This window comes from Macrobrachium rosenbergii, chromosome 24 (assembly GCF_040412425.1).
Source record: "Macrobrachium rosenbergii isolate ZJJX-2024 chromosome 24, ASM4041242v1, whole genome shotgun sequence".
NCBI lineage: Eukaryota > Metazoa > Arthropoda > Malacostraca > Decapoda > Palaemonidae > Macrobrachium > Macrobrachium rosenbergii.
In genome coordinates, this window is record NC_089764.1 from 15,517,621 (window position 1) to 15,535,120 (window position 17,500).

The window sequence follows — 17,500 nt, forward strand, 5'->3', positions numbered from 1 at the left end:
CTTGTTTTTCCGATTATTACACTGCAACTGCTTTGCTGTTCAGAGGCACATCCATGTGCTGTTGTGTACGTGGATGGGATTCTCAAAGGGTGAAAGGGACCACCTCCCTTCCACCTCCAGCCCCGAACAACCCCCCTTAAAAAAATGGAGGAAGAAACCCTCATTCGATCAGAAACTAGCTGACAATATTCAATTACTGTTTCTGTTTTGGTTCTTGAGAATGTGAGGAAATTGGACATGAAAGAAGACTTCGAATCTCTGAGACGAGATAGAAAGAAACATGGTGTGGCAAAAAAAAATAGAGGAGCATTCTTAAGAAATAAATATATTAACCACACAACAGAACCATTGTAGATGAGTACCTTTAAAAGCCACTAGGTACAAGCACAATTTATAAATGGACTGGAAAACAGATAGTGTTGTGTGTACGTATCCGAGGTATGCTTCGAAGACAAACACACGAGGACATGGTCAATGAACCTACAGAAAATCTATCTCTTTGTTTCATATTAATAAGTTGGCTGCAGCATTCAAGGATCGATAGGACTGTCTTGAATTCATCCCCCAACAAACAAGGCTTCCGATGACAGACCTTTGTCTAATGGAGGGTAGCAGTCGCTTTTGTGCACAGAAGAAAATTTTAGTCTCTCTGTTATTCTCCATCCCACAAATCCTTTCTTTATTCATTAGTTGTTCCTTTACCGTAGGTGAGAGGATCTTCCCGTATTCAATTATTGTTGATAAATTGTTTAGTATCGATTCTCAATTTCAGACCTTCCTTTCCCACGGGTATTTTAATAAATTACTGTCTCCAGAGGCAGCCAACTGGATCACTCCCTAAATCTTTAGCAATAAAAATCTCGAAGATTTTCTTCTTCCACTTCATTATTGCACCTCCCAAAATTCAGAGTTGCCAAAGTCCTCCTTCCCTTCCTATTCTGTAGTCTTATAGTCCGTCACGAAAACTAAAGACAAAAAGCAAGAAGAAAACAGAAATAGAAGACTTTAGCATTTTTAACAAATAACTAAAACCTTGATCAACTGAACAGTTGCAGTTTAAAGTACTCATTAAACTTTTAGATTTCCTGAAACTGTCTCAAGGAAAATCTTATGTTCCTTTATTATCTCTCCCAAGAAAGAACATTTTATTTTTGGGAGAAAAAATAGCGATAGAAGTAACGGTCTTTTTAGAAGCTCATCAAATGGTCTGGAGACTAAATTCCTTCACTTGCTGTATTCTACTTTATATTGGTGTTTACGTTTATTGAAAAAATTTCTGTTCTGTTTTGCTTACCACAGCCTCTATTCTCTGTATTTGTATAATTTAAATGCAACCACTTTTATTGTTATAGCTAATTATCTCCAGATTACCCTAAATAATATTTTTCATTACTGTTTCATCCTGGTGCTTTTAATTAATCTTTGAATTTTTGGCTTATTTCGTACCTGTACTGACCCTTTGCCTCCTATTCCATTTCTGTATAAAAGAAAAAATTTTTTTTCCCTTTCTAGTTCATTCCTATTCCATTTCTGTCTCATAAAACAGAAAGAGTCAATAAAACGTAATTCACCAACTCGAAACAAATAAGGACCTCTCGCTGATAAGACGAGTCAATAAATAATTCAGGAAACAAGAGATAATTTATAGCGTAGCCAACTAAGAGTAAAAAGAACAAAATGAAAAAGGAAAAAAAGAAGAGAGAGGATGAGAGGATTGAAGAAATGGGGTCATAACGTGCTAAAACAATATAAAAATATATAAAATAAGAGAAGCGAAGGACAAAAGGAAGAGAATGACGTAGGGGAAGGGTCGTCTGAAATTGGCAATCACTTTGATGATGAAATAAATCAAGACATCTTTTTAATGGCTATATTCTATAATGTTGCTGTACAAGGAAGCATGAAAGCAAGGTGATTACGAGTGATATGATGAAAATTGATGGTCTAAATTGCTTATTAAAACTCTGGTAAACAAACTTAAAGACGTAGCTTCTTAAAACTTTGGTAAACAAACTTAAAGATGTATATGCATACATAAATCCATATGTATGTAAATATATATATATATATATATATATATATATATATATATATATATATATATATATATGCATATATTTAAATATATTTATATATACTATGTATATATAAATATATATTTTTTATGATTTTGCCTTATTTTTCTATTTATCATGTATTATGTGTAATAATAATAATTGTTGAAATATCACATGTAGTGTAGTATCAAATCTCAAAAGAGTTAGTGATTTAGATAACCTAACAGCGTAATTTAGAATTAATAATATCTTTCTTGATAATAGTGTAGTAGAGGGAGAGATAAATTCGAGTTTTAGACCAGATGTGCCATCTGTCACCAGTTAAGATAACGCAATGACAGGTTGGAAATAACGTTTGTTGATCTGTTCTGGAAACCAACTTGGGTTTTTCGTTTTGTTTTTAAAAACATGCAAATCATAATTAGCCAGTTGAAATCTGTTTGATCGTGTTAGGGTTTCTGTAAAAGCTTTGTCCCACATGAGAAGAAGGCAAATGATTTCATAATGTTACATGTGTTCCATATGAATTTCTTGTAAAGATGAACAAGTATTGTACTGAACATCATGGCAGTTGTGTCATGTTTAGGATTGCATTGCTCTGATCATGTATTGTCCCGATTGCATTCAAAACATATTGCTTTCATATCTCGTTCCCAAAATGCCTTAATGACATCATCTTATTGTTTTTCCTACTGGAATCCTCAGATTTAATCGTTCTGATTTTCGAGACCGATCAGTTTGGTTTCCTCTCTCTCTCTCTCTCTCTCTCTCTCTCTCTCTCTCTCTTTCTTCGTAATTTATTTGTGGTCACTGGTATTAAATATAGCTTTTGAGATTTGAGTTTAGTAAAATTGTTTAATCGTAACGGAGCCAGACAAAAAAATGTGTTTTGTGAATTTAAAGCAGCAGCGTGATCTTACAAAGGTTTTCACAAGCTTGTGTAAGGTAAAGTGAATTTTACTTATTATTACCATGGTATAATAAGGTATATTAGGGAAATTTTGACTTAGTGAAACTATTACTAATAAATCTTTTGTGTGTTCTTGTGTTTGCAATCTCTTGATTTTTCACATTTTTTTTTTGGTGATTTAACACTTATTTACTTAGCAATCTAAGTATTTCTTAATAATTTAACATTGCATACATGATTTAATTTTCATTTACTAAGATTTTCTTTTCAAATCTTGAGTAATTCTTGATAGTTCAAATTTTGCTTGATTAATTTAATATCTTGATAAATTAAAGTTTTTGTGATTTAGTTCTGTTTAATAAATTAACTCAAGAATTAATTAAATTTTGTGTTGTTTTCAAGTAATAGAAAATTTTTCAGATTGTGAATTCTAATTAAAAAATTTGAATTTAAAAATAAATTTTTGTATTTAAAATGTTTAAAAACAATGTTTCATTTATTGACCACCCGTGAAAAGGATTAATTGTGTGCATAAGTCAAAGTTATAAACATGATTTGTTCCTTTAGTTTTGCTGAAGTGAATTAAAACCAGGAAACAGCTAAAGTTGTTTGATGGAGTGATGCCCTTTTACTCTAGTATATTTCTTGTTTAATTGTTGATGCCTCACACTAGTCTTGATAAACTTAGTTTGATTTCTCATGTGATTAATGAGCTTTATAAGGGATCACTGCTACCTTTAGAGTACTCAGCTGTAATTCTTACTGTTATGAGAGTTCAGGTATCTGGATGAAGAGATGTAAATTTCCGAAATCTGTGATTAGTTGTGTAATAACCAGGTACTTGGTACGATAATATATATATATATACAATATATATATATGAATATATATACATATAAGTATAAATATATACATATTATATATATATATATATATATATATATATATATATATATATATATATATATATATATATACATAGATATAGATATAGATATCCTGGGAACGTAAAAGAACGAAAATCTGAAAATGTGGTATTAATACCATCATCCTTCTATAGTACAACACGAATTCCTCTGGAGTGTTAGATAACTTTATCAAGTTTTCGAGAACATAAGCATAGAGTGGAAGGCAATACGAAGTATTTTTGAAAGTGTCCATCATTATCCAGTATTCTTTCCCACGCTGAATAAATTCATGAGTAGAAGACCAGTACAAGTAGCTGGGCATACTTAAAATAGATGTATTTCCTCTAACCCTTTCATTAGTTTCAACTTCTGTTATTCTTGAAAAGGTTATGCTCCAGTGTCTGCATTTAATTTCATTTTATTCTTTTGCTGTAGTTTCCATGAGTTTTATCTTTCATTTATTTATGGCAAATGTATATCTAACGAAATTAAAAAGTGTTAATTATTTATTACATTATCCAGCACTTTTTTTCCTTTGAAGAACTTGCTGCTGACTTCACGGAACTTACACGACTAAGCCATGACCCGAACTTTATTATAAGCTTCACGCCAAGATACTTTTTTTTTTTTTATCTTTTTTTCACCCACCACTCCAAACCGTGTTAGTTGCCCCAAAGGGAAAACGCTTCGCTTGTTTTCCCGGTTATTACATTGCAAATACTGGGCTGTCCAAGGACACATGTACGTGCAGTTGTGTGCGTGGATAGGATAGTCAAGAGCCCGAAAGGATCCGAAAGCGTAAAAAAAAAAAGAAAAAAGATTTTCCTATGGGCTCAGAAAATTGTCGCGAATAACCAAGGTTATGTTGTTCATGTTCTTCACTATTTTTCGGGGCGTGGGTGGGGTGGATGGCGGGAGCGGGTAGGTAGGTGACGAGTGTTTCTTGAGAAGGTCACGAGGCTGGAATCTTGTTAAGAGATAAATATAATGATGTAATACCTACAGCTAACAAGAACAGCAAAATGAAAGATTAAAAATAAGCAAAGACGCCGATATCAAGTTTCGGGGAAATAACGTGAATGTTGGACCATATAAGCTAGTAATATAAATCTAAAACTGGTACATTTAGAAATCATAAAATGATGTAAACTAATTTAGAATAATCATACAAATCACTGAATGATGAGAAAATGACACAAGGGCAAAGGATATCTATTTATTTTATTTATTTATTTATTTATTATTATTATTATTATTATTATTATTATTATTATTATTAGTAGTAGTAGTAGTAGTAGTAGTAGTAGTAGTAGTAGTAGTAGTAGTAGTAGTAGTAGTAGTAGTAGGCTTTTTGTAGAGCAAACATGAGAAGGTATAGAAGGAGAAAGTGTGCATGGACAGAAATGGGCATCTCTGTTGGGTGAACAGAGTCCAGAGGTCCATGCCAGACATCCTACTTCCTTTCACACCTTACTACACTTAGGACGAGGGTCAATCCAGGTATAAGTTGAGATAATTTCAATCAACTGGCAAACATAAATGCGTTCTGTACGAACCCACTCATATCATGAATAATAATAATAATAATAATAATAATAATAATAATAATAATAATAATAATAATAATAGTGGAAATTAAAGATGAATCTTACTAGTAGCTGTTTGTTTGATCTTTAAAAATTTCTATTCGTAATGAACTGGAATTTTAGGAAAGTTTATGATTTGACAATTGTCAATCATTTCATCCCTTCCTTTGGGACACGCTCGCTGCCAGTACATTATATATCCAAGATTATTGTTATTTTTATCCCCCCTGCAGTATAATGCATTCTTAAATTTCGTAGTTCGCCCATTTTTTAACTCTAAAGTCTGTTTCTGAATAAGCCAGACGGCCAGGATGGTTATCATTAATGAAGAGTGATAAGTTTTTATTGATTAGGTTTTCCTGTAGCTCTGCATACTTTCAATACATTGGCATGAGAATACATGGTAAAACATATTACTATCTTCTTTTATTATTTTCCGATAATATCTTTTGGCTTTAATACTTTATGCAGCAGAGTCAGTCAGGTGATCGACGTGGGGATGATATGGGAGGCAGGTGTGACTTATGACTCATAATATACGTCTAATAATGTTTGGGCTGCCTTCTTATATCCTGCTTTGCTGAGCTTTTATTATCTGATATTTTCTTTTTCTTCTGGTAGTCTAATTCCTTTGTCCCTCGTTTCCTATTCACCCGTTTGGCCGTATTTCTTTTGTGGTTGATAACTTTATCTTGCTCATTTTTTCTTACTTTGCCGCTCACACTTTTCCGCTTCGGATGCCACTAGTAAACGTGGACTAACCATCAGGAAAAGGATTTATCGTAAAATTCAAACGCAGAACAGTTGGTATAAAAGGAAGAAGTCACATGTTTTTTCATCGCCTCATCCTTCTACGAGGAAGGTTTTGTGTTCTTTTCAATTTGTTTTCACTTTCTTTTTATTTCCATGCTATTTTCGATCTCTCGTTACGTGTAAAGATTGTCACGGTTTCTACAGCGTTCAGTTTGCCTATTTTTTACCTATTTAATAACCTTATTTAAGGTGTTTGTTGTATTCACTTCCTTTCTTATTCGATCTCATCACCTCGTATAATAATAAAAAAAAAGGGAAATCATAACCATATTTATTCCGAAATATCTTCTGACTTCTTTTTTGCGGACTTTCCTAAGAACAAGTAAGTACACGCGCACCTTCAAACAGAGATGCATTTGGATTGATTAAGTTAACGGGAGATATAGGCTAAACGCTTTATATTTATGGCAGCTAGAATGGCATGAAAGGGTCTGAAATTAATATAGAAACGTGAAGTTAATATCAAAGTCCTAAATGAAACTAAGTTGCGAAGGTTTAATTAACTGGGCTCCAAGGTTTGCTGGATGGAGGTGGTAACTGGCCAGTACTGTATTTTGCTGTCTTCTAAGTCGTCGTACGTAAATTTGTTAGATATTTATGACTTCAAAATCCTAAAAAAAGACATGATTTAGCTTTGCATTTATTTTCATTTGTTGTTTCTACTAATCAGTGGTTTAATTAGTTTTACCAGCACTTTCATTTCTGATAGTTACTTTCTCCTAACCCCCTTTTTTAGGGTACGATATATATACAGTATATATACAGGTATATATATGTATGTATGTGTATATATATACAAACACACACACATATATATACTGTATATATACATATGGAAATTAACACATGGGAACGTGTTTCACAAAAATAAATTTCTGACTCACAACGGGACCGAACCTCGGTCTTTCGCGTGAGAGTCCAGGGCATTAGCAATTCAGATACAAAGGTCATAAAAGAAGTTGGAACCTAAGTGCTACGTACCTGAGGTTTTTCCTGGGCAGGCGACTAGCGTCCAATATACCAACGAATTTTTTCCAATTTCCCGACCCATCAGAGCTCGAATTGCTAACATTTCATTCGACTTACCCCTTAATCCTGAGATATAAAGGAAATGAACACATGGAAAAATATTTCATCATATAAAAAAATTTCTGACTCACAACGGGACCGAGCCCAGTCTTTTGAGTAAGAGTCCAGGGTATTAGCAATAAGGGCGCAAAGATCATAAAAGACGTTGGAACCTGAGTAATACATACCTGAGGTGAATTATTATTATTAAAGCAGTTTAACCAGACCACTGCTTAGCTGACTTTCAGTTCTCATAGGGCTGGCCTAAGGATTAGATTAAAATACCAGGTCTAGGCCTGAGGCCAAGCACTAGGACCCAATAGATCATTCAGTACGATGATGAACGAATTAAAATGAAATTAAAAACTGCATATAGGCACATGCTCTCATACTGGAACACATACATAAAATAAATACATTTACCCATGCTTCCTTACATACACACTGCACTGGATTGGCTGTCAGGAGGGCATGCGATGATACAAGACTTACAACTCATTTTATGAATGTTGTGTCTACAGTTAGGTAAAATTCGCTGGTATGCTGGGCACTAGGTGCCTGCCCCGGAAAAACCTCAGGTGTGTAGTATTTAGGTTCCAACTTCTTTTATGACCTTTGTGCTCGAATTGCTAATGCCCTGGACTCTCACTCGAAAGGCGGGGGTTTAGTCCCGCTTTGAGTCAGAAATTTATTTATATAAAACACGTTCCCATGTGTTCATTTCCTTCATATCTCGAGGTGAAGGGGTAAGTCACATAAAATGTTAGCAATTCGAGTGCTGATGGGTCGGGAAATTGGATAAAATTCGTTGATATATTGGGCGCTAGGCGCCTGCCCGAGAAAAACCTCTGGCACATAGTACAGTACTTAGGTTCCAACTTCTTTTATGACCTTTGCATCCGAATTGCTAATGGCCTGGAGTCTCACTCCTGTTGTGTGTCATTCATATATATATATATATATATATATATATATATATATATATATATATATATATATATATATATATATATATATATATATATATATATATATATATATATATAACTTCTCGCTGCTGGGAAGAAAGGGCGTTGGGTCTGGTATGATACATGAAACATACGTACCGGGGTCTAAGCGATGTCAGGCAGGGCAGCCGATCGAGACCACAGGTCTACCCCAAAGCCAAATAAAAAAGTCCTTCAAAAAAGGCATCGTGCTTATACAAAAATGGGAATAAAAGCACGTTAAAAGAAAAAGAAGAAAAGAAGAAGATATATATATATATATATATATATATATATATATATATATATATATATATATATACATATTTATATATACATACAGGGTGTTTCGAAATTAGAGCCCTCCATTCTACAGCATAAACTAAAATTGATATGGATGAAAACAAAAGTAATTCAGAACAGGTATTTATTTAAGTTTCTCTCTAAGTATTTAATATTTTATGTGACCTCCATCTGCCTGTACCACAGCCTGCATTCTTGAGGGGTATGACTTCAGCAAATTGCAAAAAAGCTGAGACTCAAACTCCATTTTCCTGAGCACTTCGGTCACCTCTCTTCGCAGGTCGTCGAGGCTTGGTATACCATCATAGTTCACTGTGCTCGCTTCAACACGACCCTTTAAAATACTACCAATGTTTTCACACACATTAAGGTCAGGGTTTGGAAATTCACTTGAAGAACAGCTCCTGTGTCTTAAGAGCCTTGAAACATGGTGCCTTATCATGCAAAAATGTGACTTCTTCAACAGATAACACATTTTCAGGATCCTTGAGGAAAGGAAATACTCCACCAGTAAGCACAGTTTCTCTGAAGTATTCACGATTCCATGACTGTCCTTTTTATTTGTTGATCCACATTAACCGTTTGGCTGTGATACAGAGATAAATTCCCAAACATTCAGGAAATTTCACAACTTGGCGATAGCGCACATCATCGCTGATATCATCCAACTTTGCAGCCCAAATGATGTCATTTTTATGATTTGGCTTCCTGACTGTGTAAATGAAGAATTCATCTGAAGCGGCAACATGGAGAAAGTCAGCTTCATCCCAATCTTTAAGAAATGAACCACTAAACCATGCACAGTCTTCTCTGTTGCTGAGTGATGTTGGGCTTGCTGACAACATGAAATGGCTTGATACCAGATTTTTTCAACTCACGATATACAGCACTATAACTTCTCTTCTTTCCCCTTTTTGTTTCTAGTTCAAGCGCCAATTTACGTAAAGACTTTCTTGGTCTACCCACTGCATCAGCTATAGTGTATTTTGACTCCTGAGAAAGGACTTCAGGCCTTCCAAGATTCTCACCCTTTTTGTGATGACAGTCATATGGATTTTTGTTCCAATTTCTTTTAACAAAGGATTCATCTCTTTTAATGTATTTAGCTAACCAGGAACGTGAAATGAAGGATGTGCCAGCATCCCTGGCCTCTCTGAAGGTTATAGCCCGGATCTGGTCAGTCCATCTGATTTCCTCTGAGTCGTTAGCCTTGGCTGTATCTAACTCCTTCACTCAGTCTGAAAATACACGAAATGCAAAATGAAAAATAGCTTAATAGAAACTTAAAATAATGTACTTGGAGATAGGCAATAGCAGAAAACTTCATAACTTCCCATTTGTTTTGTGGAGGGGGCCTCTAATTTCAAGAAACACCCGATATATCGATATATATATATATATATATATATATATATATATATATATATATATATATATATATATATATATATATATATTCTCTTTATCCCATTCACGTGTTGGTTTATCTGCGAAAAAATTAAAACAATAAAAAAGAAAAGACTTTTTTTTTACCCCGAGGGAGATACAAAACGAGTGACAAAAACAGTAAAAGAGTTAAAGTTCAGTCATAAATGAAGAGGCAACACGACCATTAGGGGAGGGGGTGAATGAGGAACTGGCAAAAATGCACCTTCGTCAAACTCGCATGAAATTTCAGGGGCATGTTACATTTAACCTAAGCTTACTCACCACTGTATTCATTTACTGAATAATACAATTTTTCTAATGTTAAAACCGCTAGGCATATACGGTAAATGTCTGTTTGTTGTTTTGTAGTAAGAATTATGTAATTCTTTTAAACTTATTATTTTTCAGTCTTAAGGAATATTTATGGTCTTTCCCATTTCAAGTCATTTATTCACGTTGTTGTTAGTGTTAAGTTTTGGATAGTTTTTTAGTGCTCTTTTCATAACAAATTCCTTGGCTTTTGATATCTCATGCCCTAACATTTGCAAAAGTAATTTGTCCAAAAGCACAATCATTAAAATTGCTTATTATTCATTCAGGAGAATTTAGCGTTGCTTTGTTAGTTCGTATTTCCCCCATTACCTTTCTATGGTTGCTATTAATCCTCTTTCGTCCATTATGTATTTACTTTCAGACCCTCACACCCATTTATCGGAAAGTAGCCGCTTCTTTTATTGTTATTTCCCGCGAATCTCCATCTCGCCACTAATGAATACAAATGATATTGCTTCTGTGCTCCCTGTTAAGGTAATGTTAAAGGAAAATTGCCCATTACAGGCGTCTCATTTTTCCGAATTATCAAGTCACTGCCAGTGTCAGGCTTTTTATAGCCTTACTTGTTCCTCTCTAACTGGTGTTCGTATGTCCTCTGAATTTTGCTTGGATTTTTTCTTTTTGCTTTTATTTAGGATTTTTTTTAATCATTTATTGTGTTATTCTTGAAAGTATTTTTTCTTCTTATCACTTCATAATAAAACACAAGTATCTACACTACTTTCAACACTATTTTCATTGACAATTTTTGGTACTTCTTTCCATGATCCTGTTTTTGTTTCTCTGTTATCTGTTACTATCTAAATCTGCATCAGGAAGAACAGGTGAATCCCAAGTACACACACACACACACATTCTAAGCACAACTAGCGTTTGACCTTATATTTTTACGCATGACTGAACATTCTTTCAACTAATGTTTCTGCATTACTCTTCCTGCATTATTTTCTTTCGTAAGTCACGCTTAAAGAAGGATGGCACTTTAGTATTTCGTCGCTCCTATTCTCATGCCATTTACTTTCGTCGAGAAATCCTTTTTTCAACAGCCACTTTTGTCCTCTCAAGGATCCGCTCCATATCATGTAAGCTGCTCTGGCTTCCAGTGCTCCAAGTTTTTTGTCAACAGTTTTGTCGAATGTGTGAATGCTATTATTTACCTGCCTTGACTAACTTTACCATTGTATTCTGTTTTCTAATCTATAAAGTTAATTCTCTCTTTGCTAACATATTATCCCTGAAATGAACGCTTTTGCCCTTGCCTTCAGGAAACTGACTTCCCTCTCCAAGGGATTATCCTCAATTATAATGATTTTCCTCCTCAAACCAAAAAGAAGTCATGGAACTGGATTGGCTATCATGAGGGCATACGATGAAACAAGACTTACAACTCATTTTGTGAATGTTGTGACTACAGTTGTTACATTTATATGTACGACAGGTAAAGCAATTTTTTAAAAAATATGATTTACGAAACAAGTGTATTATTGATTTGTCTTGTTATTACATGTGGTTTTGGTTTCAAATATTATACTTTTATGCAGAACTCATGACCGCATACAAATCAGTAATAAAGTCCAAAATACATATCCATTGTTACACAATGAACTCGGAACATCAATACGGTCATTTCCATTGCATATGAAATTCTAGATTTTAATTCATTGCTCATCCCATGAAAACCTTTTCAGCTAAGTGAAAGACTGCGAAAGCTCGTAATATAAAGAAAGCGGTTTTTTTTTTTTACGAGAAGACATCCATGATTACTGCATTTCATTTATGTATCCAAACAGGATCAGTTCAGTTGCACCGACACCCGATAAAAATAGAAAGAAGAAAATAACACTAACCGTTAGAAACCGATAGTTTCCAGAGTGAAAGAGTATTACGAAATCTTGGGTGAAAACATACCAAACTTCCACGGTTTACCTGACAATGGTTTTCCTGTGTATTTTCTTTCATTTTATTCTTTTTGCTTTATATAAAAGTGAAACAAACAAATCAACAGATAGAGTTACTTTATTTTTTGTTTCAGCTAAAATGACAGAAAGTCAGGGACTGTATATTTTATTCTGATAACTTTCATTGCACTATATTTCAATTCTTGTTTGAGAAATCTGTTATTTATATCTTTTAACCTTAATCTGTTAAACGTTTACATCTGCATATTTCTACATATAATATATTTGATATTCATAAAAAGATATATTCAAAGCTCGCTTTTAATTTCCTTAACCGGATACTCATACTTCCTTTCTACATAAAATAATTTTACGAAAACCTGACTTTCCTCTGGCTTATCAAACTCAAATGAACAATTCGTAGGTAATGTTGACTTATATGATTTTGTTACCAGCATTTTTTTTAATATTCCTTTTTCCTCCCTGTTTCTCTATATTTCTCTATTGCACCTTGTTTTTCTCTGTTTTTTATTCTTCTTTGAAAACATTGCTAGACAATTTAGTGATCTTATCGTTACTGTAACAGGAATTCGTTTCATGTACAAATTTTCTTGCATAATATTTTCGTCATCGAAACCTTTCATTTCGGTCTAAAACTTAGATTCTACCACATACGATTCAAAGGATAAAAGGTAAGATGAAAAGTGAAGGAAAAACTTCACGTGGCTTTTACAAACAACTGAAACCTTGATTAATGGCGCGGAGACAGAATTACATCACGTTGTAAAATCCCGAGTAAGCTTTTAGATTTCCTGAAACTGCCTTTGTCGAGGATAAAGAACGCAAAGCTTATTTTTTATTTCTCTCTCTCCCTTGAAGGAGCGATCTCCTTTTTTAATCAAAAGAATGATTAGTGCCAGAAGTAACGGTGTTATTTTTTGGATTTCGTCAAATGGCTCTGAATCTAGAAATTCTTTCGCTCTTTTCATTCTGCTTCATCGTCGACTTTTACTAAACACTATCTCAGTGTCGTGTGGGTAGTGAAGTAAACCATTGGCTTACAGTGTTCACGAATTCCAGCGAATGCGAATTTTTCGAATCTTTTTAAAAGTTCCTCGTTGGGCGAGTCGGTAGAGAAGTGGGCTAGCACTCGCTAGGCCCGAGTTCGAGTTTCCGTCCGGCTAATGAAGAATTAGAGGTATTTATTTCTGGTGATAGAAATTCATATCTCGCTACAATGTGGTTTGGATTCCACAATAAGCTGTAGGTCCCGTTGCTAAGTAAACAATTGGTTCTTAGCCACGTAAAGTAAGTCTAATCCTTCGGGCTAGCCCTAGGAGAGTTGTTAATCAGCTCAGTGGTCTGGTAAAACTAAGGTATACTTAACTTTTTTTTTCTTGTTAAATCTAATGGATATTTCCCATGGAAATATATCGACTCCCAAAAATGTCTGTGTAATCAAAGTTATGATTTTCTTGATTTTACTTACGTCTCACTGCCTTTGTTTTCTATGTTTCTGTACTGAAGTGCAGTCAGTCCCCTTGCTAATTTTCTCCAGATTATCTCATATAACATCTTTCATTAGTAGCTCTCTTCTTCTCCATTAGTTTATCTTTATCAGTACACTGTGCTCTTATCTTTCTTTTCGTTCTTGTCTTATCTGATATACCTTTGCCGCCTCTCAGATCTCAGTATAGCAGACTAATTTATCTCAGAAAGTCTTAAATTTTCTAAATACACTCCGCCATAATTTGTACAACCCTAACCGCAAAGTGTGGGATATGCAAACAAAGAAAGAATAAAGAATAAGAGTAAAGAATAATGAAAACCAATACAAAGAAACGAGGAAATCTTGCTGTGAAAGCACTCATCAGCGGATTAATGAATGAGGCAAGGGACGGAAATGTTCTAGAAGTCTGAAAGATCAACGGATTTACCAACCAAAGAGTCGTTTGGAAACCTTTGATTTAACGAGGCTTTGCCTCGAAAACAGGAAAATGAGGAGAGAGAGAGAGAGAGAGAAAGGAGTGAAGACTGGGAAAGTATGAGGAAAGAAAAAAGGAAAAAGAATTAAGATAGAGAGAAAAGATGGAAAACTGGGAACGTATGTGGAAAGTAAAGTGTAAAAAACTTTCTCCGGAATGAATACATGAATACATATTTCAGACGACGGATCTGATACTTTACATTGGCTTTAGCAAAATTACGAGAGAGAGAGAGAGAGAGAGAGAGAGAGAGAGAGAGAGAGAGAGAGAGAGAGAGAAGAGTCATGAAACTGCCGTGCCAGAATTCAAAATAGACTAGAATTTCTTGATTTGGCTATTGAAATTTCCCTTCGAGCCAGTGGCTACTACGGACGACAACACTCATCCTTGCTCGAATAAGCGCCTTCGATTTCTTTGTTATTTTCATTATGGGGATCTGTTTGGTAACGGTTACTAGATTCCTCTGCTTTTTTTTGCATTTGGTTTCTTTTGTCTGTTTGTCTGTCTGTACTTGTCAGTCTTTTAGTAGGATTACTTAACGATAAAATTTCTGATAGGACTTGTTTAAGAAACAGTGGATCTCAAAGGCGAATAACTTTTAATTTGTTGTAGATTAAAACGATTTTTCCCGAAACTTCTTTTTCCCTTGATATCCACCAAAAGTAAATCGTCTAAATGGAATTAGCCAGTGAACCTTTTCACCTAATTGCACCGTATTTCGTTCACCTGTTCCCTATACATTTTCTTAAAACACAGACAGGAAAAAGGATACAGGTGGAAGCACTATGATTTCAGAGGAGATATTTTATTACAATAATCATAAAAATAACATTATTATTACTTCTACATTCGTGGATATTACAGGTGTAGCCAATAAAAACGTCTGAACAACAGCTGTCGAGGTCTAATTGCCTCGTAAGAGGTTTACAGCTTCGGATTACCCTCTCTAGTTTTATCATTTTTATTTTATTTCTCCATCTGGGCTTTATTAGTTTTCTTAGAATAGAACCTTATATGACACCACGTCTTCTTATATGGTAATGGATTAACTTATTGTCTCCCATTTTTCTAGGCCTTGCATTTTATATCTTTTTACATTGTTCATGTTTCTCTCTCATAGCACATCCATCTAATCAGCCACAGAAGGAAAATCGAAAACCCTAGAGCATCTGCACTAAATAATGATGGATCTGTTTTCAATATATCATAATTTTTCGTGCATTATTATCCTTTGGTATTCACAGCAAGACTGTCTTCTTGTCTTCCTAGCTGTCTTCTCCATTTTCTAACCATTTCTTATAATCTTTATGAAAGATATTGGGCACCGTCATTTCCCTTTCTTCCCTTTTTTACATTCTTGAATACTCTTCCCCTCTTTCTTATTCGTCTTATTCACTTTCCTCCAAAGACGCAGCTGCCCTCTGCCCCTTCCACCAGAGGAAATTCACAAAGAAGAATCCCATGGCAGACCTTGAAGGCAAACGTCTAATTTTCACTCTTGCAAGGTCCTGCCATCACGCCGTACTGCAGTGGAATGGAAGGAGACTTGGAGGAATTGAAAAGGTGGGTATGAGATGAAAACAAGAATGAGTCTCTGGAGATTATGTGTTATGAAGTAAGATGGCGTAAGAAAAGTGAAACAAGTCTTTATTGTAGACTAAAATTCTTTTGGTAATAAAGCGGAGGGTTATAACTATAGGATATATTTTAATGTTCTTAACATACTTCACTTCATAATGAGCCCGTTTTTCAACGAAAACTTTATAAATTTCAGACTATGGCACCGTTGACTTCTGTTTTTTTCAGCAACTACTAAACACTAGTTTATCTCTTTCCTTATGTACTACCTGGCTCACGTACTGCTGTTCATTTATAGCATTTACTCAATAAAACTTAAGTAAGTTCTCACATCATTTATCACCAAATTGCAACTATTTACTTACAATGGCTTTTATAAGTTTATTCTCTCTGCGAATCAGCTGCCCTCTTCTTGAACAGGATTTCAAAATCACAGTCTATTCTCAGTATGTACAGTCAACCTCATGCTATTTTCAGATATGACTAGTAATGAACGAGAAAATTAAAAATATTAAGTTTGTCCATAAGAAATGACTTTTGTGCAACTAAACAGTGACTGAGAAATAATTTAATAAATATCGTTTTCACCGATTTAATACTTTTACAAAAAATAAAAGAAAACCGAAAAAAAGCCGAGACTCATCCAACAGGAATGTTCCCCAGAGTTGTCAATATCGACCCCAAAGAGTCGATAGGATCCAAACGGGGTCAGTATCTCTATTTTAAAGGTAAGTTGACTGTTATATTATTTTATAATCTAATATTACTTGTCATTGTTATTGCTATTATTTTAATCCCTAGCGCTGTCAGGGTAGCATTGATTAGGTAATTTCCATAAAATAAAACTTCATGAAGGAACCTAAGAAGTGGAGCTATGGAAACCTAGTCCTAGGAAAGCAAAAGCCAAACTTGTCATGATATTACATTGTAGGAAACAGTGAAATCTGGAACAGGGAAGAATTTCCAGTGTTTTTCGCACGGATAAATAGTCCCTGTGTTCCAACGATTTCTGATTTCTTCTGAGTAATTGAAAGATATTTGTTTCTTGACGGGCACGTTGAAGTACGTCAAATGAAACATTTTTTACATGTACAGAGTAGTGAAGAAATGTGAATGGCTAAACCTTAGCAGAAGCTTGAACACAAAGAAACTGGAGAAGGAAATTAAAAGTATTACTGTTTAATCGTGGTCTTCTTTTTATAATTTATATCAAGTTGTTATTCCTATGATAGAAATTATACATTCAAACGTACGCATACACACACACACACACACACACATATATATATATATATATATATATATATATATATATATATATATATATATATATATATATATATATATATATATATATATATATATATATATATATATATATATATATATATAAATCAGTATCAATAGGTACTAGTCGAGCTCGGCCCCCTTATCGTCTGTCATTCATAAAAAAAGATACAATCAAGAATCCTTTAGGAGCATCCATAACTCCGAACTTCACAGCTGCTATCGGGAGGAATGCTCCGCCTTTTCAGACAGCGAAAGAGGCCCAGATTCTACCGGAGGAGGCCCTGTCAATCGCCTGTGAATGAACTTCAATCAGTATTCAATTCGGACTCTGCCTACCCCATTGTTATGGAGGGATTC